The sequence below is a fragment of the Oncorhynchus tshawytscha genome, linkage group LG22 (genome assembly GCF_018296145.1).
Source record: "Oncorhynchus tshawytscha isolate Ot180627B linkage group LG22, Otsh_v2.0, whole genome shotgun sequence".
Classification (NCBI taxonomy): Eukaryota; Metazoa; Chordata; class Actinopteri; order Salmoniformes; family Salmonidae; genus Oncorhynchus; species Oncorhynchus tshawytscha.
This window is the reverse complement of record NC_056450.1, coordinates 28739152-28746777: the sequence shown is the minus strand read 5'-3', so window position 1 is coordinate 28746777 and position 7626 is coordinate 28739152.

Here is a 7626-nt window from a genome sequence, read left to right as displayed (position 1 = left end):
TCTGCATCTATCAAGAAGCAGGATGTCAAAAATTAACCCAACATTGGATTAGGTACCAAATCAAATCCAATTAAATTGTAATTGTCACATAGGCCAAACACAACCTTACCGTGACATGCTTACTTACAAGCCCTTAACCAAAAATGCACTTCAAGAAATAGAGTTAAGAAAATATTTACAAAATTATATAAAGTAATTTTAAAAATAAAAAGTAAGACACTAAAATAACAATACCGAGGCTATAAACATGGGGTACCGGTGTCGAGTTAATGTGCAGGGGTACAGGTTAGTCAAGCTAATTTGTACATGTAGGTAGGGGTAAAGTGACTATGCATAGATAATAAACAGCAAATAGCAGCAGTGTACAATCAAAGGGGGTGGGGGTTCAATAAATAGTCCAGGTGGCCATTTGATTAATTGTTCAGCAGTCTTATGGCTTGGGGGTAGAAGCTGTAAAGGAGCCATTTGGACTTAAACTTGGCACTCAACCCACATTTTTGGGGCCTTAATCTGATACGCCTAGTATATAGGTCCTGGATAGCAGGAAGCTTGGCCCCAAGGATGTACTGGGCCGTGCGCAATACCCTCTGTAGCGCCTTGCGTTCGGATGCCAAGTTTTTGCCATACCAGGCTGTGTTGCAACCAGTCAGGATGCTCTCGATGGTATAGCTGTAGTACTTTTTGAGAATATGGGGACCCATTCCAAATCTTTTCAGTCTTCTGAGAGGGAAAAGTTGTTGATGTGCCCTCTTCACGACTGTCTTGGTGTGTTTGGACCATCATAGTTTGTTGGTGATGTGGACACTAAGGAACTTGAACCCCTCGAAACTCTCTCTCCACTAGAGCCCTGTTGATGTGAATGGGGGCATTTTCAGCCCTCCTTTTCCCGTAGTCCACGATCATCTCCTTTGTCTTTCTCACATTGAGGGAGAGGTTGTTGTCCTGGCACCACACTGCCAGGTCTCTGATCTCCTCCCTATAGGTTGTCTCATTGTTGTCGGTGATCAAGCCTACCACTGTTGTGTCATCAGCTAACTTAATGATGGTGTTGGAGTCGTGCTTGGCCACACTGTCGTGGGTGAACAGGGAGTACAGGAGGGGACTGCGCATGCACCCCTGAGGGGCCATCGTGTTGAGAATCAGTGTGGCAGATGTGTTGTTGCCTACCTTTACCACCTCGGGGCAGTCCGTCAGGAATTCCAGGATCCAGTTGCAGAGGGAGGTGTTTAGTCCCAGGATCCTTAGCTTAGTAGTGACCTTTGTGGGCACTGGTGTTGAAGGCTGAGCTGTAGTCAATGAACAGCATTCTCACTGAGGTGTTCCTTTTGTCCAGGTGGGAAAGGGCAGTGTGGAGTGCCATCCGGTTCATGCTAAATTATATCATATGTTTTGGGAATGTCCGTCTTTATTTTTGGTCCGGCATTTTCAATACTTTATCCAGGGCCTGCGATCAAACAATTGACCCCAACCATACAAATCAAATCAAATTTTATTTGTCACATACACATGGTTAGCAGATGTTAATGCGAGTGTAGCGAAATGCTTGTGCTTCTAGTTCCGACAATGCAGTAATAACCAACAAGTAATCTAACTAACAATTCCAAAACTACTGTCTTATACACACAAGTGTAAGGGGATAAAGAATATGTACATAAAGATATATGAATGAGTGATGGTACAGAGCGGCATAGGCAAGATACAGTTGTTGGTATCGAGTACAGTATATACATATGAGATGAGTATGTAAATAAAGTGGCAAAGTTAAAGTGGCTAGTGATACATGTATTACATAAAGATGCAGTAGTTGATATAGAGTACAGTATATACGTATACATATGAGATGAATAATGTAGGGTATGTAAACATTATATTAGGTAGCATTGTTTAAAGTGGCTAGTGATATATTATACATAATTTCCCATCAATTCCCATTATTAAAGTGGCTGGAGTTGAGTCAGTGTGTTGGCAGCAGCCACTCAATGTTAGTGGTGGCTGTTTAACAGTCTGATGGCCTTGAAATAGAAGCTGTTTTTCAGTCTCTCTGTCCAAGCTTTGATGCACCTGTACTGACCTCGCCTTCTGGATGATAGCGGGGTGAACAGGCAGTGGCTCGGGTGGTTGTTGTCCTTGATGATCTTTATGGCCTTCCTGTAACATCGGGTGGTGTAGGTGTCCTGGAGGGCAGGTAGTTTGCCCCCGGTGATGCGTTGTGCAGACCTCACTAACCTCTGGAGAGCCTTACGGTTGTAGGCGGAGCAGTTGCCATACCAGGCGGTGATACAGCCCGCCAGGATGCTCTCGATTGTGCATCTGTAGACGTTTGTGAGTGCTTTTGGTGACAAGCCGAATTTCTTCAGCCTCCTGAGGTTGAAGAGGCGCTGCTGCGCCTTCTTCACGATGCTGTCTGTGTGGGTGGACAATTCAGTTTGTCTGTGATGTGTATGCCGAGGAACTTAAAACTTGCTACCCTCTACACTACTGTTCCATCGATATGGATAGGGGTGTTCCCTCTGCTGTTTCCTGAAGTCCACAATCATCTCCTTAGTTTTGTTGACGTTGAGTGTGAGGTTATTTTCCTGACACCACACTCCGAGGGCCCTCACCTCCTTGCTGTCCCCAGTCCACCTGGCCATGCTGCTGTTCCAGTTTCAACTGACCTGAGCCCTAGGACCATGCCCCAGGACTACCTGACATGATGACTCCTTGCTGTCCCCAGTCCACCTGGCCATGCTGCTGCTCCAGTTTCAACTGTTCTGCCTTATTATTATTCGACCATGCTGGTCATTTATGAACATTTGAACATCTTGGCCATGTTCTGTTATAATCTCCACCGGCACAGCCAGAAGAGGACTGGCCACCCCACATAGCCTGGTTCCTCTCTAGGTTTCTTCCTAGGTTTTGGCCTTTCTAGGGAGTTTTTCCTAGCCACCGTGCTTCTACACCTGCATTGCTTGCTGTTTGGGGTTTTAGGCTGGGTTTCTGTACAGCACTTTGAGATATCAGCTGATGTACGAAGGGCTATATAAATAAATTTGATTTGATTTGATCTGTAGGCCGGTCGTTGTTGGTAATCAAGCCTACCACTGTTGTGTCGTCCGCAAACTTGATGATTGAGTTGGAGGCGTGCGTGGCCATGCAGTCGTGGGTGAACAGGGAGTACAGGAGAGGGCTCAGAACGCACCCTTGTGGGGCCCCAGTGTTGAGGATCAGCGGGGTGGAGATGTTGTTGCCTACCCTCACCACCTGGGGGCGGCCCGTCAGGAAGTCTAGTACCCAGTTGCACAGGGCGGGGTCGAGACCCAGGGTCTCGAGCTTGATGACGAGCTTGGAGGGTACTATGGTGTTAAATGCCGAGCTGTAGTTGATGAACAGCATTCTCACATAGGTATTCCTCTTGTCCAGATGGGTTAGGGCAGTGTGCAGTGTGGTTGAGATTGCATCGTCTGTGGACCTATTTGGGCAGTAAGCAAATTGGAGTGGGTCTAGGGTGTCAGGTAGGGTGGAGGTGATATGGTCCTTGACTAGTCTCTCAAAGCACTTCATGGTGACGGAAGTGAGTGCTACGGGCGGTAGTCGTTTAGCTCAGTTACCTTAGCTTTCTTGGGAACAGGAACAATGGTGGCCCTCTTGAAGCATGTGGGAACAGCAGACTGGGATAGGGATTGATTGAATATGTCCGTAAACACTCCAGCCAGCTGGTCTGCGCATGCTCTGAGGGCGCGGCTGGGGATGCCGTCTGGGCCTGCAGCCTTGCGAGGGTTAACACGTTTAAATGTTTTACTCACCTCAGCTGCAGTGAAGGAGAGGCCGCATGTTTTGGTTGCAGGCCGTGTCAGTGGCACTGTATTGTCCTCAAAGCGGGCAAAAAAGTTATTTAGTCTGCCTGGGAGCAAGACATCCTGGTCCGTGACTGGGCTGGTTTTCTTTTTGTAATCCGTGATTGACTGTAGACCCTGCCACATACCTCTTGTGTCTGAGCCGTTGAATTGAGATTCTACTTTGTCTCTATACTGACGCTTAGCTTGTTTGATTGCCTTGCGGAGGGAATAGCTACACTGTTTGTATTCGGTCATGTTACCGGTCACCTTACCCTGATTAAAAGCAGTGGTTCGCGCTTTCAGTTTCACACGAATGCTGCCATCAATCCACGGTTTCTGGTTTGGGAATGTTTTAATAGTTGCTATGGGAACGACATCTTCAACACACGTTCTAATGAACTTGCACACCGAATCAGCGTATTCGTCAATGTTGTTATCTGACGCAATACGAAACATATCCCAGTCCACGTGATGGAAGCAGTCTTGGAGTGTGGAGTCAGCTTGGTCGGACCAGCGTTGGACAGACCTCAGCGTGGGAGATTCTTTTTTTAGTTTCTGTCTGTAGGCAGGGATCAACAAAATGGAGTCGTGGTCAGCTTTTCCGAAAGGAGGGAGGGGCAGGGCCTTATATGCGTCGCGGAAGTTAGAATAGCAGTGATCCAAGGTTTTGCCAGCCCTGGTTGCGCAATCGATATGCTGATACAATTTAGGGAGTCTTGTTTTCAGATTAGCCTTGTTAAAATCCCCAGCTACAATGAATGCAGCCTCAGGATGTATGGATTCCAGTTTGCAAAGAGTCAAATAAAGTTTGTTCAGAGCCATCGATGTGTCTGCTTGGGGGGGAATATATACGGCTGTGATTATAATCGAAGAGAATTCCCTTGGTAGATAATGTGCTCAACATTTGATTGTGAGGAATTCTAAATCAGGTGAACAGAAGGACTTGAGTTCCTGTATGCTTTTGTGACCACACCACGTCTCGTTAGCCATAAGGCATACGCCCCCGCCCCTCTTCTTACCAGAAAGATGTTTGTTTCTGTCGGCGCGATGCGTGGAGAAACCAGCTGGCTGCACCGACTCCGATAGCGTCTCTCCAGTGAGCCATGTTTCCGTGAAGCAAAGAACGCTACAGTCTCTGATGTCCCTCTGGAATGCTACCCTTGCTCGGATTTCATCAACCTTGTTGTCAAGAGACTGGACATTGGCGAGAAGTATACTGGGGAGTGGTGCACGATGTGTCCGTCTCCGGAGTCTGACCAGAAGACCGCTACGTTTCCCTCTTTTACGAAGTCGTTTTTTTGGGTCGCCGGCTGGGATCCATTACGTTGTCCTGGGTGAAAGGCAGAACACAGGAGCCGCTTCGCGCAAGTCATATTCTTGGTCGTACTGATGGTGAGTTGATGCTGCTCTTATATTCAGTAGTTCTTCTCCACTGTATGTAATGAAACCTAAGATGACCTGGGGTACTAATGTAAGAAATAACAGGAACGCGAAGCGAGGCGGCCATCTCTGTCGGCGCCGGAAGTAAGGGGTTCCACCTGTAATGTACACGTAACAAAAATATAAATGTAACATGTAAAGTGTTGGTCCGATGTTTCATGAGCTGAAATAAAAGATTCCAGAAATTATCCATGCACACAAAAAGCTTATTTCTCTCAGATTTTGTGCACAAATTTGTTTACATCCCTGTTAGTGAGCATTTCTCCTTTGCCAAGATAATACATCCACCTGACATGTGTGGCATATCAAGAAGCTGATTAAACAGCATAAGCATTACCCAGGTGCACCGTGTGCTGGGGACAATAAAAGGCCACTCTAAAATGTTCTGATTTGTCACACAACACAATGCCACAGATGTCTCAAGTTTTGAGGGAGCGTGTAATTGGCATACTGACTGCAGGAATGTCCACCAGAGCTGTTGCCAGAGAACTGAATGTTAATTTCTATACCATAAGCCACCTCCAACAGAGATAACGTGATGAGATCGTGATGCTCATTGTTGTGCCAGTCATCCTCCACCATCCCCTCACATTTCAGCATTCTGATGGTCCTATGTCGCAAGGATCTGTACACAATTCCTGGAAGCTGAAAATGTCCCAGTTCTTCCATGGCCTGCATACCCTCCAGACATGTCACCCATTCAGCACATTTGGGATGCTCTGGATTGACGTGTACAACAGTGTGTTCCAGTTCCGTCCAATATCCAGCAAATTTGCACAGCCAATAAAGAGAAGTGGGACAACATTCCACAGCCTGATTAACTCTATGCGAAGGAGATTTGTTGTGCTGCATGTGGAAAATGGTGGTCACACCAGATACTGACAAGTTTCTGATTAAGGTATCTGTGACCAAGAGATGCATATCTGTATTCCCAGTCATGTGTAACCCATAGATTAGGGCCTAATGAATTTATTTCAATTGGCTGATTTCCTCATATAACCTGTAACTCAGTAAAAATCTTTGAACTTGTTTGCCTGTTGTATATATTTTTGATCAGTATACTGTACAATAAGTGCAAGATGCATATTACCTGTTCTATTGGTTAAATACAGTTCCTGTTCAAATCCTTATGATGCCACTGTGAGAATTGGTCAGATGGAACATGGTTTGTGTCCCTCAGGTTCAACGCAGACCACAGTTCATAAACACAGCATATTCCAGGAAATACTTGACAATAACCTTTGGTAATTCGATATTCCTCCTCAACATAGAATTATATAACATGTGCTTCCATTCTAAAGCCACTACAGATCTAGTGCTAAATGAAATGGAGATGTTTTGTAGAGTCATGTAGAGAGAATACTTGTACAGTATGTTCAAAAGTACCAGCATTAAAAGTAGCAGTGCTAGTATCTTCACCTTAACCTCAAAACACATTTTTCCAGATAATATCTTAGTTGAACAATTCATGGATGTGCCGGGATGAAGGCAAGGAAATTATTGTTCATCTTCCAGTCTAGATATCTTTATTCTCTATACCCCACATCACTGGGCGGACTTTCCCTCTGAAAATAACTCCATCACAGTTTGCATCAAATATGACTGCATTTATTGTCTTTTTATCTCTTTGTGTGTCTACTAGCTATAATGGAGGTTAAAGATACAAGAAGAACAGAGTCTGTCTTCCGGTAATTCTGTTTGCAGAGCAGGTTTCACTTTCAAAGTCATCCTCCAGTGACAGGTTGTATGACCTTTCCGACCTGTGATTGATCATGACCTCTGACCTTTGTGGTTGAGATGTACACTGAAATGGCCTTATGTTTCCTTGAGGACATCATGGGACATTTCCATCCTGTCCTGTTTCGTTTCAGAGAAATCACTCTACATTACAGTTAATGTTAAGTTTTGCTGAAGTTGAATTGCTTCACCCCTCTTACCAGCATTAATGGTGGGCAGAGAATTTGTATTTGTCTACAAATGTTGTGGAAATATATACTAGCTCATACATGTTTTATAAATAATGTCCTAGCCAGCTGGCACATGGTGAGAGAAAACAAATAATTGAGAGAGGGAGAGAAGAGAGAAAAAAGAGAGTGAGAAGGTATAGAGAAGAGAGAGAAGAGAAAAGAGAGAGAATGGAGAGAAAAGAGTGTGAAGAGAGAGAAGAGAGTGGAGAGAGTGAATAGAAAGAGAATGAAAAGAGAGAGACGATAGAGAAATGAGAGAGAGACGACACTATGCTGTCAAAGGCATCTTTAGTGTGGCGGGAACAGCAGAACAGAAGATAAATCACTCAACCGGTTTTCTACATCCACCCTTGGATCCTACACATACAGTGTGTGCTATTTTCACACCATCAGTTCCCACA